Raw genomic sequence first — 18138 nt, 5'->3', positions numbered from 1 at the left:
TCCGCTAGCTGAGATACTTCGACGCGAAACGGACGCGTTGAAGTATTCCTGACATGATTGGAAAACCGTAAGCGTGTCGCTATGTCCCATTAATATGGTCGTTTTTAATATCACAATATATTTATGTAGTATTTTTTTTCTTTAAGTGATTTTTATGAAAGCGATTTGTATGTTTCGCAAAATATGGCACGTTTAACCAAGTGATAACTAATCAAAGTTCGATATCAGCTTTTCTACGCGAAAAACTCTTTTGCAGCACACAATCCATTGTATATGCGAGACGACAAAAAGGTGAAAAATATAGATCCAAAGGATGGAAAAACGTCTCTTTGAAGTGCTTTGTACTTTTCGTTATAACCGTAAACAACATTTTTTTCTCGGTAACGCTTACGGTTCTCCTCGGCGATACTTACAATGTCTAATTTAATCGACGTCCAATCAGCGTCAAAACCGCATTTCGATTTCCGGCGTGGAAGCCGCAAAATGTCTTCCCAAAGCAGGATGTCATACGTTATACTCCTGAATAAGCTAAGCTCTCTGTCGTTTGTTAAGTGACATTAAACAGCGTTACGTCTTAGCGACTACATCCGATCCAATTAATCACTGTACAATAATTAATGTAGGCAACGCTGTGCACCGATTTGCCGGATTATTGATAGGTGCATCGTTTCGTATCTCATTATTAGGGAGGATTAAATTTAGTCTATCTAATATCACGAGAAATCTTCTAGTTATTGCTGTCACCAAATCACTGCTTGATATCTCATCGTAAGTTTAGTTAATTATTTGAGATGTTCTCGCAATCAGCGCAATTGCGGCCCAATTCACAAGCGCTATTGAAAAAATAAACTCGTTACGGTGATGCTAAAACTTTTTAAAAATGTTTGGTTCTCAAAATCCATAAACAGATCTATAATCTCCCTCCAGACTTTTGAAGGCTTGATGAGTATCTCAGAAAATTACTAAGAATTACATAAAAGGCTTTAATCTTATTTTTCTTAAAATAAATTTGTTATGCAGTTAATGAGGGTGTCTTATTTGAAATAAAAGTGTTCGTAGAATTAATTAAATGTAATAATAATATCATGTTTTGTATTTTAGTGTTACTTCCAACTAATTTAATTATATATTAATACTTTTGGGTGACGTACGGTGTAACAGAGGCAGAGCGTACGTGTTAATTACCGGTGTACAATACCGATATACAATTTTCGCAAATTTGCAATGCATTTCCAGTTCCGGGCCACTCGCGATATAATTATACATTATTATAACTATATTTCCCAATTTCGATTTAATGATATTATATCGGTGTGTGATGTATATACATAACGTACTCCTGTGTATCGTTTACTCTACAGGTATTCAATAAAGTGAATTTTTCTACGAAAACCAAAGCTCCCTTATAAAAGCAGTATTTTTAAAATTGGTACTGCGCCGTTGATCGGATTTGCGTCGATATTTATGGATGCACAGCAAACACTGATATTATCGCATCTCCGTCGAGAGGAGTCAGACATCCCGGCGGACTCGAAAATGGAAACGCATTAGGGAGTTTGCGGAAACGCAAGATGCATCAATAATTAACACGTACACCGTCATTACACGGAAGACGCCGTAATGTGCGAGGTCTAGATTAAGCCCTACTCGGAAAATCCTTTGAGAAACAGCAGCCTCCAAATTTGCGGTGTAACATTTGGCTTCAAGCAGTGATTCTTCGAAGTAATAATAATTTCAGAGCTGAAATAACGATCTTTCTATTTTCTCTATCCCGACATTAATAATTATATGTAAATAATTTTATACTTTATTTTCATGAACTTTTCTTTCAATTATATTTAAAAAAATTCACTCGCGCGCAAATCAAAGCGGAAGCTTCGCGCGACGCGATGCAATTAGCTAAATCAATTCGCCTTCGGGCGGAGTTGTGTTCCTCGAAGGGATCCGTCGTTAAAATGAGGAACGATTATTGTCGGAACATGAAGAAAGAGTATTTAGTTAGGCAGAGTTTAGCGCTAATCGATGCCATCAAACGGAGTTTCTCATCGTCGAAGGACGCGAGCGTAACGCGCGGAAGGAAAGACCGTCGTAAGCCATCGAGCAGGCAATCGAAGTGTAACGATATAATTCAATCGGATGAACTAGGGGGAAGGCGTTGCCGAGAGATACTGGTGACGAGCTACGCGACGCTTGTAAAAGGGTCGCGGCGGACCGACGGTACTCGGGGGCCGGGAATAGATTGGGTCGCTTTAACGAGGTCCCGACGTCGGCTAACGAGACTTCCATGGGGATTTAGATAGCGCGTATAACTAGGCATAGCTGCGGTAATGACGCGAATCGGTGTCACATTTGGTATCGCGCCCTGCTCGTTTCACGCGCGGCTCGTTTTGGAATTTCGAACCGGATCTCTCATTTCGACGCGCATTTCGATATCGCTACTGGAATGTTGTATACTGCGCATGAAAGCGGACTCTCTCTCTCTCTCTCTCTCTCTTACACACTTTACCGTTCTCATTGATCTCATGCGGCTCTAAACACTTTGAAGTAAAGTACGCGTGCGAATCGGACCGATGTGCGAAAGCCTCGCGGAAATTTGTCGCGGGAAAATGTATGTATGGAAAGGAAATATTTGAATACGAGGGATAAAAGTGTGCATGGATAAGTTTTCGAAACATTTTTCTTCCTCGAGCGATATAATGTTAGCTTAACGCTTTGCGGTAATATTTCTTTGGAAAATAATGTCGAAAGAGCGCCGCGCCCCATGCACTGTTCAGTCGCGTTTTCAGCCTTAAATCATATCCCGTCGGAATCCGTTTGCGCGGATTCAGGTGAGTCTTCGGGCGGCCTTCATAATGTATGTATATCCCCAAATCTACATGCCGCCGCATTATTTCGCCGCAGCACATATTCCGCGCTCTGAATATAGTACGTCAGCTTAACGTGCTTAATGTTCTAACCGAAATGATAGTATAAAGTATAAAATTAGATTTAAGAATTATACATTAATTTTTTCGGGATTGAATCGAACGTTGCGTCGAGTCATTTGACTAATTACCGACAGTAATTTATAAAGATAACGATGGATTAATTTGCTGCTAATTAACGTTCCAAGAGCTACGGCATTTAGGTTGATGAAGCGCTGAATGCAATTTTTCAAATTTTATCCAATTTTTCTCACTCATACACCTTTGTCTCTTTCTTGTACGTAAGATCGTGAATAGCTGTGAATAGCTAACTGGATAAAGGAAGTGCCAATGTGTTGGTGAGCTTTCTGCAAAAGCGAGGAGATGCTAAGATATTAATCTTTGATGTGGACTTTGTAGAAGCAAGAAATGAGATTCGCGGGATTCATTGTCAGTCCGGTTGTAAGTTCGACTTAATTCGATGAAATCCCCGGCATCGAGTAACGACGTTCCGTAGGGATTTAAATGCCCCGCACAATTAGTAGCGCGGTAATGATTCGACTTGGCCTCATTTCGTATCACGTAATGTCAACCTTGTCTAAGATTACATTCGGGGGGTTTAAATTATGTGTAATGTCATCACCATTTACAAGTCGGACTTGATTGCGGCGATCGTTTCCGTGAAATCTTCGTCGTTCCGCAAAAAATTCAAAAGTGGGAATAACGTTTGCGATTCTTACAAAAGAACCACGAAGCAAATGCGGGCGCAGTCTGCGAAAAAGATCAAGAGCGATCGATGAAATTTTACAATTTTATTCTTTTGATATCGTCTATTCGTTGAGTGGGCGAGATTAAAATAAAAACGAACTCGTCTGTCCCGTCGCAAAGGGAAACGAAGCAACGATCCACGGAAATACTTTGGAAGTTTATGAGACTTTACAGAGCACGTCAGTCTCTTCGTTGACAAACTTCTTGAAGCGTGCGCGAGATGCGAAAATGCTGCTGGAGGCGTCGTATAATTATATGCACAAAACTTGCCACGATGATGACATTCCGTCCGTTATTTTAATATTTACGAACCTTCCGCCCTTTGCAGTTTCAATTCGGATAACAAACAGGAGTCTAATCTTCCTTCCAGGAACAAATGATGCGAGCTTTCGCGCGAAATGGAACCCGTCATCGCGGACTTATCGGGTGACGTCGACGAGAGAAAAAGTCAACGTTATGAAGAAAAATGAGTATTTTGGTATTTTCCTCATTTTGATATTTTCTTGTACAATTTACATTAAATGAGGAAAATACATTGCTGTATACAAAATAAGGATTTAATCTCAAATAACTCTGCGAAGTTTGCGTGCCATTTTTCAAATTTCTATACAAGTTGTAGAATTCCGGCTCTTTCTAAAAAAATTCTCGAATTTGTAATTTATTTTGGAAAAAATTTTGGCGATTAAATTAAAAAGAAAAGAAAGATGCGGAGATGTCAACTTCATGTTTACGCTATGCGAAAATTGATAATAACTTTTCCATTTTCATCAGATTCGATTTAAGTTATAACACCTTTTTAATAAAACTTTTTTAGGCGTTATCCAGAACTTTGAGGGAGACGCGTCGAATTTTCGGAAAAAAAGTTTTAAACCTGTGAAACCCGAAGAATTCCCGAATTCTCCCTGAAAATATCTTTAACCGAATCGCGGCTATACGCGATTTAAGATAAAATCAACTTCGAATAAAGCTCGGAACGCCGTACACGATAAAGTTGCACGAGGCAGGCAAACGAGCGACGCGTAAACCGAAATAACCACGACGCCGCTTTTATCGCGGCGAAACGTCGATGAGGAAGGTGCGAAAGTCGAGTAATTCGCGAAAAAGCAACCCGCCGGAGTTTCCTTCGCGCGTAACATGGCAACGCGGTCGGATGTTAATTATGGACAAACAAAAGGGATAAAGGAGCGGCTGCGGCGCGATAATCAGAAGCTAATTAAATGGGTTGCGAGTGAGAGGAGGAAAAAAGTGCGGCGCAAAGAAAAGAGAGAGAGAGAGAGAGAGAGAGAGAGCAAAAGGGGATACGGAAAGGTGGAAACTCCGCCGGAATGAAAAACTTCTGTCTTATACGCTGATAACGAGCTACGTTTGCCGGAATCGATCTTATCTTTTTCCTGAACTTTCGTTCTTACGTTCTCTTCCTCCTCTCATATCGCAAAGCTGCGATGCGTATTCCGCTGAAAATGGAGGACCGGTCTCCGACGAAGCGGGGCTTACGATTTCCGCTTGAGTCAATTCATTGATTGTGCATCGATGTCCCGGCGACGCGAGTCCGACATTTCGCAGGAAAATTCCACGGCTAGGCAGAAATTGGCTCGCTGGTTGCTCGTTACAAAATAAGCGTTATATAATTATAGCGCGATCGGTGACGTGAAAACAAAACACCTGCCGCGAAACATGAAGCGCGCGAAACGGCACATTGTAGTTGTCGCGTGCGTTCAGGCGGATTTACGCAACGCGTACGCGCAAATGTGCGGCGGTGTCACTGCGACACATAAATGCATCCGCACTGACATTTGCATAAATCCATTTTGCATACGCGACGCATTAAATCGCGGGATACGTCATGTCGCCAGCAAATTGTCGTTTAAACGCACTTTGTAATACACGCGTCCGTACACTTTCGCGCGAGACTCACACATACGCGTATTTTACTCGGGGCGCACACGCGACGCGACGCGAGCGTCTCCCGCGCGTCTCGATATTCGAATCACGTTGTCTCGTAAATCCGCAACCGCGAGATCCACGCGGCCCGCTATATTTACAAGTAGCGGCGGTTACTATAAATCCATGCGATTCTTCAGCCGCGCCGCGCGCCGCCATTCCGTTTTCGCGCCACGCGAAGCGCATTTATAAGCTTGCGCCCGTGCCAACATAATTATGGACCGCGCGGATCGCGTACGCAGGGATCGAGACGTGCAAAACAATTCCGCGGCATCGGACGAATAAATAATCACACGCGTCGCAATAACGTGACGGCGGCGGCGGCGGCGATGGTCCGAAGTTTTAATAGCGGGATCGTAGGCGGTACCGGGAAAACGCGGAGAGTTGAATTATATTTGCTCGGGACGCGAAACATGACGATGTAATTTGTTACGTAAAGCGAGCGGTGCACAATGCGACGGTGCGCGACGGAATGCTGCGGGCGCGAAACTTGCTTAACGCGGGCCATGTTTCCTATAACTCGCGCGACGCCCGGCTGTATTACATTTCACATTCCCCGTGTATTTGTAATGATATAACGATCACGCGTGAGATATGCATAAAGCAAAGATAATATTGTGGAACAAGGTATTTCCATCGAAGCTTTATTTGGTGTCCGCTTTTAGATGGATTTATAAGATGCACTTCACAGCTATGAATGCATTTATGCATTTATTTGTGACCGAAAACGATTCGCCGCTTTGTTATTTAAAAATGTTTTGCGAATTAAAAAAGCACAGAAAAGCACTTATAGATAAGTACATTGTTTCATTATTAAATTACTTGAGTTACTCGTAATTCTATATTTCACGGTTTTGTGCCGAGCTATATCTTTTTTCTCGGAGTTGAGAAGTTAAAGTTTAAAATATTTATCTCAAATTATCTCAATCTTGTTGAAATAACGATGATAAACGACGAAGAAAATACTTCTCCGTCGTTACCATTTTCTTCTGCGCGCAAAACTTATAGCAAAGTCAGCGTTCGCTGAAAAACACAACGCGTTATTTCATCCGCTAATGCTGATCAGTTGCAACATTACACAACGGTGTGTAATCATTCGAGACGCACGCATATCCCCAGGCCGCAAAAGCGGTCATTCAGTGGGAAAATTTACGGACTAGCCTTCAGGTCGAGCTCGCGAAACTCGTGAATATGTCGGCGTAGGTGGATATATACCGGCGCATAAATTCATTTCTGTACGCGCGACTTGTCGCGCGTAACAAAGCCGCGCGTTGTAAGTCGTCGTCGCCATCGCTGCCGAGCACAAAGATGCACAAACTCGCACGTTACGCACGCAAGTGTACGCACACAATGGCCGATTTATCTGTCCACTCGTATATTTTGGCCACAAGTAGTACATTGTGTAAAGAACAAGTAAATTGCGAGTGAATGCGTCGTTTGTTGAAAAAGCTTAAGCGTGGAAGCGAAAACGAAAGAAAAAAAAAGATTGTTGCAACGCAAAAGACTCGATCTTTACGACAATTGATAGTGAAATATAACACATGTATTATCAGCGGTAATTTATTTTTAAAGCCGACAAAATTTTCACTTTATTTTTACCGAAAATTAATTGCTTCTTTTTTAAGTAACGAAACTCTGATGTCCGAAAGAATCTATTTTCGTAAATAAATTTAACATAATAAGCAATAAGTTTAATTTGGCATACTTCGAATAGATAGCAAAATGAAATTGTATCTTTTTCTCCAAATTTACTTTGTGGAAGAACTTCAAATTTTAATGATATACTATATCATATTCTACGTTTAATTCTTATTGCATAGAAAGTTATCTTTCTCAAGTTTCTTATAAACTTAAATGAGACTGTGATATTTTGAAATCTGGAAGATTGTTTGCACTTCATCTATAATTAACTGAAACGATGATTACAGAACGATAAATTTTATTACAAACAATTCGAGATGCAATCTCGTATAATCATCTGAGAACGAATTTGAAGCTAAAATTTTCTCGCGAACGCTAAATTTTATGTTTGTTAATGCAATCCTAATCTTCGTTTGCGTTCGCACGCGGAACACCGTGTGAAACCGCACGCGAAGCCGCATTGTGTTCTAAGCATATGTTGACCGCGCAGAGTTTAGCACGTCAAATCAAATTACCTATGTGCGTTGTAACCTCATCAAACATTTTGGACAGGAAGCCAAATTGGTTCCTTTGAACTTTAACACGTTGCTGCGCACAAACGGAAAGTTGTTACTGATGCGCATTATATGTATATCTCGTCGAACATAAAATGAAATTATAACACGATATTTATGGTAACTTTTAGTATAATTATCCATCGCCGTATAATTTCTCATTAAAAAAGATACATTCTCGTGCTGGATTAAAAATTATTCTTCGCGCTTTGTAATAAATGCAAACTTCTGTCGTTGTACTTCAGAAACGACGATCGCCAACTAAATTAACCGAACAATTCGAATCCGTTTTCCTAAAGAAATCTATTTCCTTGTGTGCTTAGCGCCGTTCTCTCGAACGCGACGTGATATTCGGGATTGTCAATTGAGACGTGAGTGACGCTTGTCACTTGGATCTTACAGGAAAAGAGACCGATGACACCTGTCCGCCAAAATGACTCCGGTTTCTGTGGAAGCTTACAAGCTTACTTGGATTCTGCGGCGAGAGGCTCGCCGATCGCTCGAGCAGATAGGCATCAAATTTCCTTTGAAACTCACACGTCGACGGATACCGCAAATTAGCCTTTTTTTGGCGTCCCTTTTTTTTCTTTCTATCATCGAGCGAAAGTGTTTGGCCGTTGAAAAAACGCCGGGACGCGCACGGAAGCCAGGAAAGAAGGAAAGAAAATCCGGAGCTCCTTTGCGTGGCGCTAACGGTGAGAAAAAGTCGGACACGAGAGCAGAGGAAGTTTTCTCGTCGTGATACATCCACTCAGTGCGCGCGCGCGCACACACACACACATATACGTATGCAGACATAGACACGGTTTCCTCTCGGCCTCTCGGAGGTACTTCTGGCCTTTATCAGTTCACGAAGTTCCCGCTACTTCTGCCCAGAAAAGAAAAGAAAAGAAAAAAAAAAAAAAAACTAGTCCGCGTTCAAAATCCGCAACGAAGCTTTTATATTCATCCCTCCCGTTGTCCAGCGCCTCTTTTTCTCGCTATATCGGTTGTGATTACGGCCGCTGTCTACGGATCTCCCCCAAGACTGTCGTTACAAATCACGCGTAGCACTCCTCGCGAACGATCCTCCGCGAGAGTCCTTGAAAAGTCCTCGAAAGAGTTTCGAGGGTCTTCGGCGCTACGTGCCGCACATAAAGCGCCGTAACGTCGATTTCGGATCTGACCGTATTACAGGTATAATCGTGAGAATAGTATCGCGAAACTGCGAGAGACAATATTACGGACGGACGGACGGACGGTGTGTAACATCGATATTACGTTCAAATATCAATATTGACAACTGCATGATTCGAGCTGGATATTTTGCATTTCCTACCCTTCGACAATGTCACTTCGATTTTGAGTGTCGTGTTTCGGATTTAATACAGCTGAAATTGCATCCCGACTTTTATTCCTAGCATATACTCAAGTGACTTTAGGCGTTTCCCGCTCGTTATTCGGAATTATGACGCGAGTGTTTCAATTGACACTTGTTCTTAGAAGCGGAGATGATCGATACGTCGTAAGATTTTCTCGGTATTTAACGGGTTTATAATTAGACAGAGATAACTGGTATTTCAGAGCGTATTGGGATATATAACAGACACGTCGAACATTTGCAGAAAAATAATATACAGAATTAACGGTCTCAGTTTCAACTATCAACGTTAAAATTCAGAATAAAATAATTGAAGCATTTGCATCAATTCAGTCAAAAGCAAATTGCTTGCAATGCTTGAAAATTAATACTTTTCATCTATTAATTTTCATTGATAAATTTTTCAATTCGAGTCTCTTTAATTGATTTATTTAATCGGTGCGATTACTGGAGCAGACATATTGAATTATGCAGGTTCGAATAATCATTCATAGGTTAAAGACTTGCCTTCAGTGTCAAAGTGTCAGAAATTTATCATCATACGAACCTGTCGAGTTCGCGGCTACATCATCCACCTTCGACCTCGCCTCGCCAAAAAGTGCATCGTCCGCGACGGTCTTAAACCGTTTTACGGACGGGCTCGTAAATTTTCTCCTGCTGATTCGCCCGGACTCTCAATTGCTTCCCTCAACTGATGAGTACGCGGACGGGATCGCGAATTTCGAACCCCCGTCAGATATCCCATAATTTATCGTCTTTATTATAGGAAACACGATTTTCTATTCCCGCTGCGCGGGAGCTTGCGATATTTCGAAGAAGATTTCAATAAAAGTGCGAAGACGCAGAGCTCAATCGCGGGCGCAACGATTGCAGTTTCACTTACGATGAGGTTGCGTTATAGTTATTCGAACTCTTGCGTGCTTGAATATATTTATATCCATGGATTTTAAAAATCTAGAAATTTTAGATTTCTTGAAACACTCGAATTTTCGAGGAGCGCAAGACTTGACGTTGCTGTTATTTCACCCGGCGACGAGGCACCTATATCGGCTCGATAGGCGATGGTCACATTTATAACGAATCGATTTAACACCTGATGTCTCGTATGTCGGCTCCTCTTTCGCTTCTCGCGTCGACCGCAATACGCGGATATTAAATTGGAATTACCGGCATTAGAGTGGAATAAAATTCCCGCCCGGCGCGAGTTTCCGAGTAAAAGTAATTTCCATCTCGGTGCGGTAAACTTTAAAATAGCGGAGCTCGGGGACGGCGCGGAGGTGGGAGTGGAATCTTCATTTATTCTTATAGAGAGAAATCGTTCTCCTTCATAGAGCGGGTGCAATCGCACGCGAAGCAAGAAGTTAATTAAACTTGAAGATTTAAAATCCCTTTGCCTCTATCACCTCTCGACAATGTTCTCTCCGCGCTCACTTGCTTCGACAGACTGAATATTTACTTACATTCGTCGGAGACATCGTTTCGCGAAGCTCACGGCGGGAGCTGTTGATTCCCATTCGAAATTCTCGGCGCATCGAAGACAGCCGTGTATTCCCTTTGTAAAATGGAGCTGACATTTTTTTCCGCTCTCACACAGGCAGCGCACAGCGGACTAAAAGTATCGATACTCGATATCTCGTGTCGCGGGTTTATGCACTTATCGTCGCGCTAACGCCAGATGAAGCGTTGAATTTTAAAGTTTCTCGTATACGTGCGCAAACTTTAATATACTGTGATCCGTATTCTTCGCGTAAACTTCAGCTTCTGCTGAAATCTTTAGAACGAGAGCATCAGTTGGCGCTACTGCGACGCGGGATACTGAAGCACTCCCCTCGCTGTCCTTCCGAGATTTGCATTAATTTCAAGTTTGACGAAATCGACGAAGTACGTTTGAAATATATACTTATATTATCATAAATTATATTCTTTTAAAATTACATTGCGAGAAATATACGAGGAATACACGACGCGATAAGTTCAGCAGGATTTCCATCAGCGCGTATCGAAAAACTAATCCGTCGGCATTTGCCGAAGTAATATATTACTCCGTCGCGTCGAGTAACGATACACGCGGAAAATAATTAGTTTCTAATGAGAAAAGTGCACGTCACGTCATTTATACAGCCGAGCGGATCTCGCAGGAGAGCGCTCTTAATCCGGGGGGACCATCGGGAAGAAAAATACGGAAAAATCGCGCCGAGCAGTCACCGAGCGCGCTCATTTATCCCCGTTTCTTGACACCCCGCGGGCTATGAAGAGACGAGATTACTTTTTTTTACCGATGAAAACGACGACGGCGACGGGGAAAAGACATCGTGTTTCAGAGAATCAAAATTTTTTCAGGCGTCTTTCCGCCCCCTTAGCCCCAATTTTTCCCGCCACACCGCGCGGCCTACCGTCTCTTGTCACTCGCGGGGATAACGGCTCAAACGTGTTCCGGACGGTTAGTACGTATTGATTCCTTCCTGTGGCACTTTCCACCCTTTCCCGACAGCCACAGTCTATCCTCTTCCCCGTCTTGACATTCCCATCGGCAGAAAAGCATCCTCCGCCCTCGCGGATCCTCCTTGGCCACCGGCTGGCTTTTCAAGAGAGCGCTGCTTTTGATCTTCAGTCCGTCTCGACGTATAATAAGAGCTCCATGACTCTCTACGGCTAATCAGATCCCCCGATGCGAAGACGGGAAAGGAGAAGACGGCCGCTCGAATTTCGTGTGAATGCGCACGCGAGGACGATTCGCGACGATTCATTTCCGCGCGCGCGCGGCGCACGAATGATTCGTCGTCGTTGCGGTATAACGTCCGCATATTTAATCCCGCGTAATTAAGGCGCATTATATGACGAAGCGTATTGTCCCGCTCTGAATAGCGAGTCGACTTCCTGTCCCTAAATGTATTTCGCTGACATATATTAGTGTGTTAATGGTTAATAGTGCGGCAATATAGAGCGGTATACAAGGTGGGCAGGGTGGCCTAGAGGAACAATATAGCACGATGCCGGGCAAGCTAAAGTAAGCATCTTAGACCAGTATATATTAATGTGGGTAGCTTAGAATAGCGCAAAAAGGTACATAACATACAACTTGAAATAGCGTGCGGAACAAAACACGGCCGTTTTGCGCATAACACGAATCTCGTTTGTAATATTTTAAAGCATTCAGTGTATCAAATCACCCCAATCATCCTAAAGAATACTTCAACAATGTCTTTTAAGTTTTTCGCTATGCAATTTGTATCGATTACAATTATCAGAACTGTCTTAAAATTAGATTTTAACTAGATTTTAATTAGATTAGATCACATCGAAATTTGCGGCGAATTTTAATTGATCGATCACATTTGTCGTTTGTTAAATAAATATTTTATCCACAAACAGTTGTTTGTTTTAATTAAAAACATTTTTATATTGCGACTTCTTGCAAAAACTTTCCGCTCAATCCTTCCACGTGTAATGTGACAGCACACAACTCGCATTATACAGCGTTGTGAAGTGGTAATCGCAGAATGATACTCTGCGTAATTATTGACAATATTGGAATTTGCTCCGAAAACTATTAAGTTGAATGAACTATCTCGTTAAGAAGTTCTCGGGTACTAAGTAGACTAATAGACACTGCAGGAAACATGCTCCGAGTCATCAAGATTTTCTCATTACGCGAAGAAGCTAACAAGCTTGCGAATGATCGAAATATAGTAATTAGACGATTAGTTTACATTTTTATCACTCACGAGTACACCTTAATACAAGGTAAACCAGACGAGAGCTATGGGTCTGCAGCTTTAATACAACAATGCAATTTTGAGAGAAATAAGTTACAGCGAGCAATGAAGCGTTACGTTTTACGTGATTTGATCGTTCACGTGATTTTATCGCATTGATTAAAGAGAAATATATATGAAGCTCGCATGTATCTCTCATTCTCTGTGACTTCTGACTGCATTTCGCATTTGTATATAAAAGTTCCGTTATATGGAAACTGAAGCTCAAACCGCAGATCCTCCTGCGTTCAAATTTCACGAATTACATATTTAAAATGGAATGAATCGTCAATGAAGTGTAGTACGCGAATGAACATTTTATTTATGACGAAACCGTACAGAAATCTGTCCAATTCGTACAGTCACTCTTACGCGATGTATAAATTTCCCGCTAATATTGTGCAAGACAATACGTTTCAATAAATAATTCACAAGTTGTTCCGTAATATATCTCACTCTATTTAAAATTTAAATTTTCCGTGACGCATCGTATAAATTGAGTTAAATTTAGCAATCATTTAATAAACGTTTATACAATAGGACGTCGAATGTGTCAAAGTATTCGTGTGAAATTGATCGTGCGAGCAAATTGACAATAAATTATTGTAACAAATTCTTATATATATTATTAACATGTATAATACGTATAAATGCGATGTGTTCCTCTATTTACTTCTCAGTTCATCAAACGGCGACAAAAATGTTGTTTATTACTCGCTGCGCTGTACAGGGACGTTCGGTTCAGCCCGGGATTTTATTTACGGCGACCCAGAAATCGCGAGCATTCATTGCGGTTTTTACACACCGAATAAACTTCACTATTCATAATTCATTCCGCCCTCTCTCGACGACATCCGCGCGGCAAAGCCAAGCCCCTGTTTTTAATTAAATGCTCGTGGCGTCCACCGACGCATCTTTCTCGCCTCTTTTTCTCCCTCGCGCGCACGTTTGCTGTTCCGCCACGCAAACCTTTCTGTTTTTACAAGCATCGATCGGCCGGCATCGTCAGTGACGCCGTAAATTCAGAAGCCTAAGCGTCCGAGTGGAACCTGAATTTTCGATTCCTTCTAACTTTGCGGATACCGACCGGAATATTCACAATCAATTGGAAAGTTTATTTCCAAACTGTTTCAAATGCATATTTTAGGAGAGAAAAAAAATCGAGATTACACGTGTTATAAAACTTTCTACAGCTCTTTCAATCGCCGACGATTCAATTGTAGCTATATTTTTATCACTAACGATATCATCAATGACGTTTAACAATTAACGAAATAATTTACATAACATTAACCGTGCAAATAACATTATCGCGTGCGCGTTTCCTCCTATTAACAAGTCCGCTTCAAACATATCGCAACGAGATGCGTAGGAGCGTGTAGGATTGACATGTGCGTTAGTCCGAATGTGTAGATTGTAACATACTCGACGTATGATCGCGATTTGGATTTCGCATCGCTTTGATGTTGCCAATCAGCTCGCAATGTATATGATCTACGATATTAAATGCAAACAACTAAAACGATATTAAATGTACTCGCTTTTCACGTCACAACATGCCAGACGCATGATCGCGAATTCTTTCGTGAGAGCGAAAGAGAGGGAGAAGGGGGGGGGGGAACATATTATCGCTCATTATGTATTGAACGGATCTACATATTTTATTTTGCGAATTATTTAGAGATTTTGAATCATCCGAAAATTTAAAAACGCGATATTTTTTCGATACTATTATAGGATTATAGAACTTTGCGCAAGGGTGTTTTATTGCGTTTTATTATACCGTGAAATATTTTATCATACATCTCGTTTGTCGCGAATAAAATAGAAATATAAAAAAAAAGCAGTGCAAGAGACATGCAACGTCGATATACCCGCAGCGACAATTTTGCGAGAGTCACAAATGCGACAGTATCGATGATCGGCAGTGCGAAAGGATCAGGATTAAAAAAAAAAAGCTTTTCGAGTTACTGCTATCAGCGGATGGACCATGTCGAGCCACTCGTTACTGCAGCGAAACTGCGTGTCAAATATCTGGTGTTTCCGAGTAGTAGCAGTAACCGCTTGTGTAACAATATTGAATAAACACAAAGTCGCGCGGTTCAACGTTGCTAACATTTTGAATCGCGGCCATCAGATACGCACGACCGTGCGACGCCGGCCGCTATTTGCATTCGCGTTATCAAATGGTCTCCCATTATAATGCGGCCCGATTATTAGCGCGTTACGCGGTTCACGGGGCGCATTGTTCCGACGCTACGCGCGCTGACGTGCCCCGAAACTCTAATCCGCGTCTCCGAAAGTCAATTCCTCAGATAGCGCCGTGATCTCGTTAATCGTTAGTAATTGCCGCTAACTAACGGCCATTGATAGCGGGGAGCGTGCTTGCGAAGAAAAATAGCGGGCCCTCCCCGTCTTCGAGACGCGGGGCCGCGTAACACCGCTCATTAATGGCAAGGGCGCAATTACCGGATCGTCGTGAGGTGCTTGCGAAAATGGAGCCCGTAATTGTACGAGCATTGTTTACGATCACCCGCGATCGCAGATACACCGGAAAGCGAACACTGATTTCGTGGTGTTCCGAGGAGAAATTAGTTGCGGTAATTTGCAACGTAAAATTCCTTCGCAATCGATATGAGTGATATAAATTTCGATAAAACAACCACATTTTTCAAATGGAATTTCGCAATTTAATTACCGCGGCGAACCGTGGAAATTTCGGTTTTGTGAAACAAAGCAAAAATATATATATATGTACGGCTGGATTATCTTTCTCAGAATTAACTCCGCGAGAAAACTCGCGTTGCGCTTTCTTCACGCGTGTATTTTTAACGGCTAATTATAGTGTGGCTTGTGTGTGCTTGCTTGGGTTTTATCAATGCATAAAATCAGACACGTGCAACTTTCTGCCTCAGAATAACGTTGTTGTACACGTAGCGCGTGTAATGCGGAAAGGACACATTTTAACCGATTATCCTCTTCGCGAAATGATAATGATATGCATATTAAGAAATTAGTGTTTGTTCTTGATATTACTAAGAGAGCGAGTGCTATTATGCGCTGCATAAGCGCGCAATGCGACTAATTTTAAGCTTCTGCACGGGTGCATTACGATGATGCACTGAGTCAGGTATATGTAACATGCATGCAATATACAAGACGTGCCTTGAGAGGTGGCCTAATTATTCGTCTAATCCAGCTAATTGCAATCAATGCATAATTATCGAGTGCCGCTTGGACGTTATTAGCTTTACAAAAGAGCAGGTGCTCAGAAGATGATTTGCTATCAAAATGATCGATTATCTTCTATCTTTAAAACTTCGTTATTTCAACGCGGAAAGTTTGATATTTTAAGTCTCAAGTCTTGAGCTATAGAATTGCAGTACTTCTATTATTTAATATTTGTTAATTAAATAAAAGTAGAGTGACTTGTTGAGCTTTCACGGTTGATATCTAAAATATCAACGTGTGATTTCCGTGTAAAATCGCGATGCTGTCATTAAAGCTGTATTTTCGATTGGACACTCATTGCCAAGATTGCTTTTCAAAATCAAAATGCTTTCTCGCGATTAACGCTATTTAACGGACAATGCGGCATTTTTTATTCAACAAGCACACACGGATGTCTTTACAAGTACTTTTGGTCTACACGGTTTTAATTACAAGTACATACTGCATTGGCACAAAGCGCGGAATTATTCTATTAGAGAAAAAGCGGGTAAAGATAGGCTGAACTCTCTGCTGGACTGTACATACCTTGTGCCGTCAGATCCTCTGCGCTTTCAGCGACGCACATTCACTGAAGCATTATCGTAAATCAATTATAGTCGTACGAGCGCGAACGAACGACAGAGAATTTTTCACTTGGATCGTTGATCCGCCTCTTAAATTTTATTTCGCTGGCATTACGATTGACAGCGCGATCCGGGACGCTCTGTAATAATAAAAAAAAAAAATGTGAAAATGTGTGAGGTATATTCGATTCTCGAGAGACGAGTGAAAATGAATAATACTAGATAATGTCAAAGGGCAAGTAAAAACTATTGCCATGGGGCGGACAACGACAACTGACGTGGGAATTTATTGTTATTTTTAATTCTCTGCAATGGTGCTTAAAATAAATAACTTTTGTATGCGCAACAGAAGATATATTTTAAAATTGTTGACAACTTTTTTATGGATGTAACTGATAACGTAATTAAATATATATATATATATATATATACGAAAGTTTTGAACATTTATAACGCAATTATTTTTGTAGCGAAGCTTTATATCATGCGAATGCGTTTCATGAATGAATGATAAATAATTTATTTTATTTTATTCTCCCGCATTTTATTCATAAAAAATCTACTTTAATATAAGCGAGTTTACGCTATAACATGATAATTGTACATTTAAATAATTAGCGAAGGAAATTGAATTCTATGTATCTACCATTTCAAAAAACGTGTCACGCTTGTGTCGCCATCAGAAATACGTTTCGTTCGAGAAGAAGCTGAACGTACTTTTGTATCGTGCTATAATTTGCATGATATATTGCTTTATATTTCTCTTGAGCGCACTCATAGGACGGCCTTATTCTTTGTCAAATGCAGAAATCGCTTATACATAAAAGTTCCACGAGTAACGCCACTTATTCATGCTATGAGTCGTAAACCCAAGTATACGAACTTGCCGCTTGGGCGTACATAAGTGCAATAGAAAGCCGTAAAGCACACTTTATACCCCTACTTTTTAAATATTCTTTACACAACATTTTTCTTCATAATGCACAAAAACTGACACAAATGTATTCACGAAGATTTCAGAATTATTTATCTCGTTATTCTTCTGTGACACGCTGGCTTAAAAGTGGAAATTAATTACGATAACAACTTAAGGGAAATATTAGAAAAAAATGTAATTTAGAATTTCATTTCAAGAATATGCAAATGAAAGAAAATTCGCCGTGTTTAACAATGAACATTTGTCAGCGTAGTCGATGCAAAACGGAGAAATGTCTTGTAGCATCTACTGTTAAGTCTTGGATTAGATGTTAATGTGCATTGTGTGTTGCGCTGTACGTACATACTGCATGCGACGTACCACGCGTCACGTCTGTCTTCGTGAACGTACAGCGGTCCTATCATGGTTAACTGACGATGGCGTATATTTCATTCGGCTGTTAGGGCAGGATAATAAATTTACTTAACTACCTCCCGTCGGCGATT

At 41.2% G+C, this 18138-nt stretch overlaps 1 protein-coding gene across 3 annotated transcripts in view; it reads left to right on the top strand.

Moving 5' to 3' along the window:
* Dgk (diacyl glycerol kinase 1) overlaps positions 1 to 18138 on the top strand; it is a 79922-nt gene that overhangs the window by 12302 nt on the left and 49482 nt on the right. Inside the window, exon 2 of one of the 3 annotated variants that reach the window (XM_012364815.2) lies at positions 4042 to 4149. The exons of the other annotated variants lie outside the window; for them this stretch is intronic. The gene's annotated coding sequence lies outside the window, so the exon portion shown is untranslated. The remainder of the gene's footprint in view (positions 1 to 4041; positions 4150 to 18138) is intronic. 3 annotated transcript variants of the gene reach the window in all.

The sequence above is a fragment of the Linepithema humile genome, chromosome 5 (genome assembly GCF_040581485.1).
Source record: "Linepithema humile isolate Giens D197 chromosome 5, Lhum_UNIL_v1.0, whole genome shotgun sequence".
NCBI lineage: Eukaryota > Metazoa > Arthropoda > Insecta > Hymenoptera > Formicidae > Linepithema > Linepithema humile.
The sequence above is the reverse complement of the archived record's forward strand: the minus strand, read 5'-3'. Positions and strand labels throughout refer to the sequence as shown.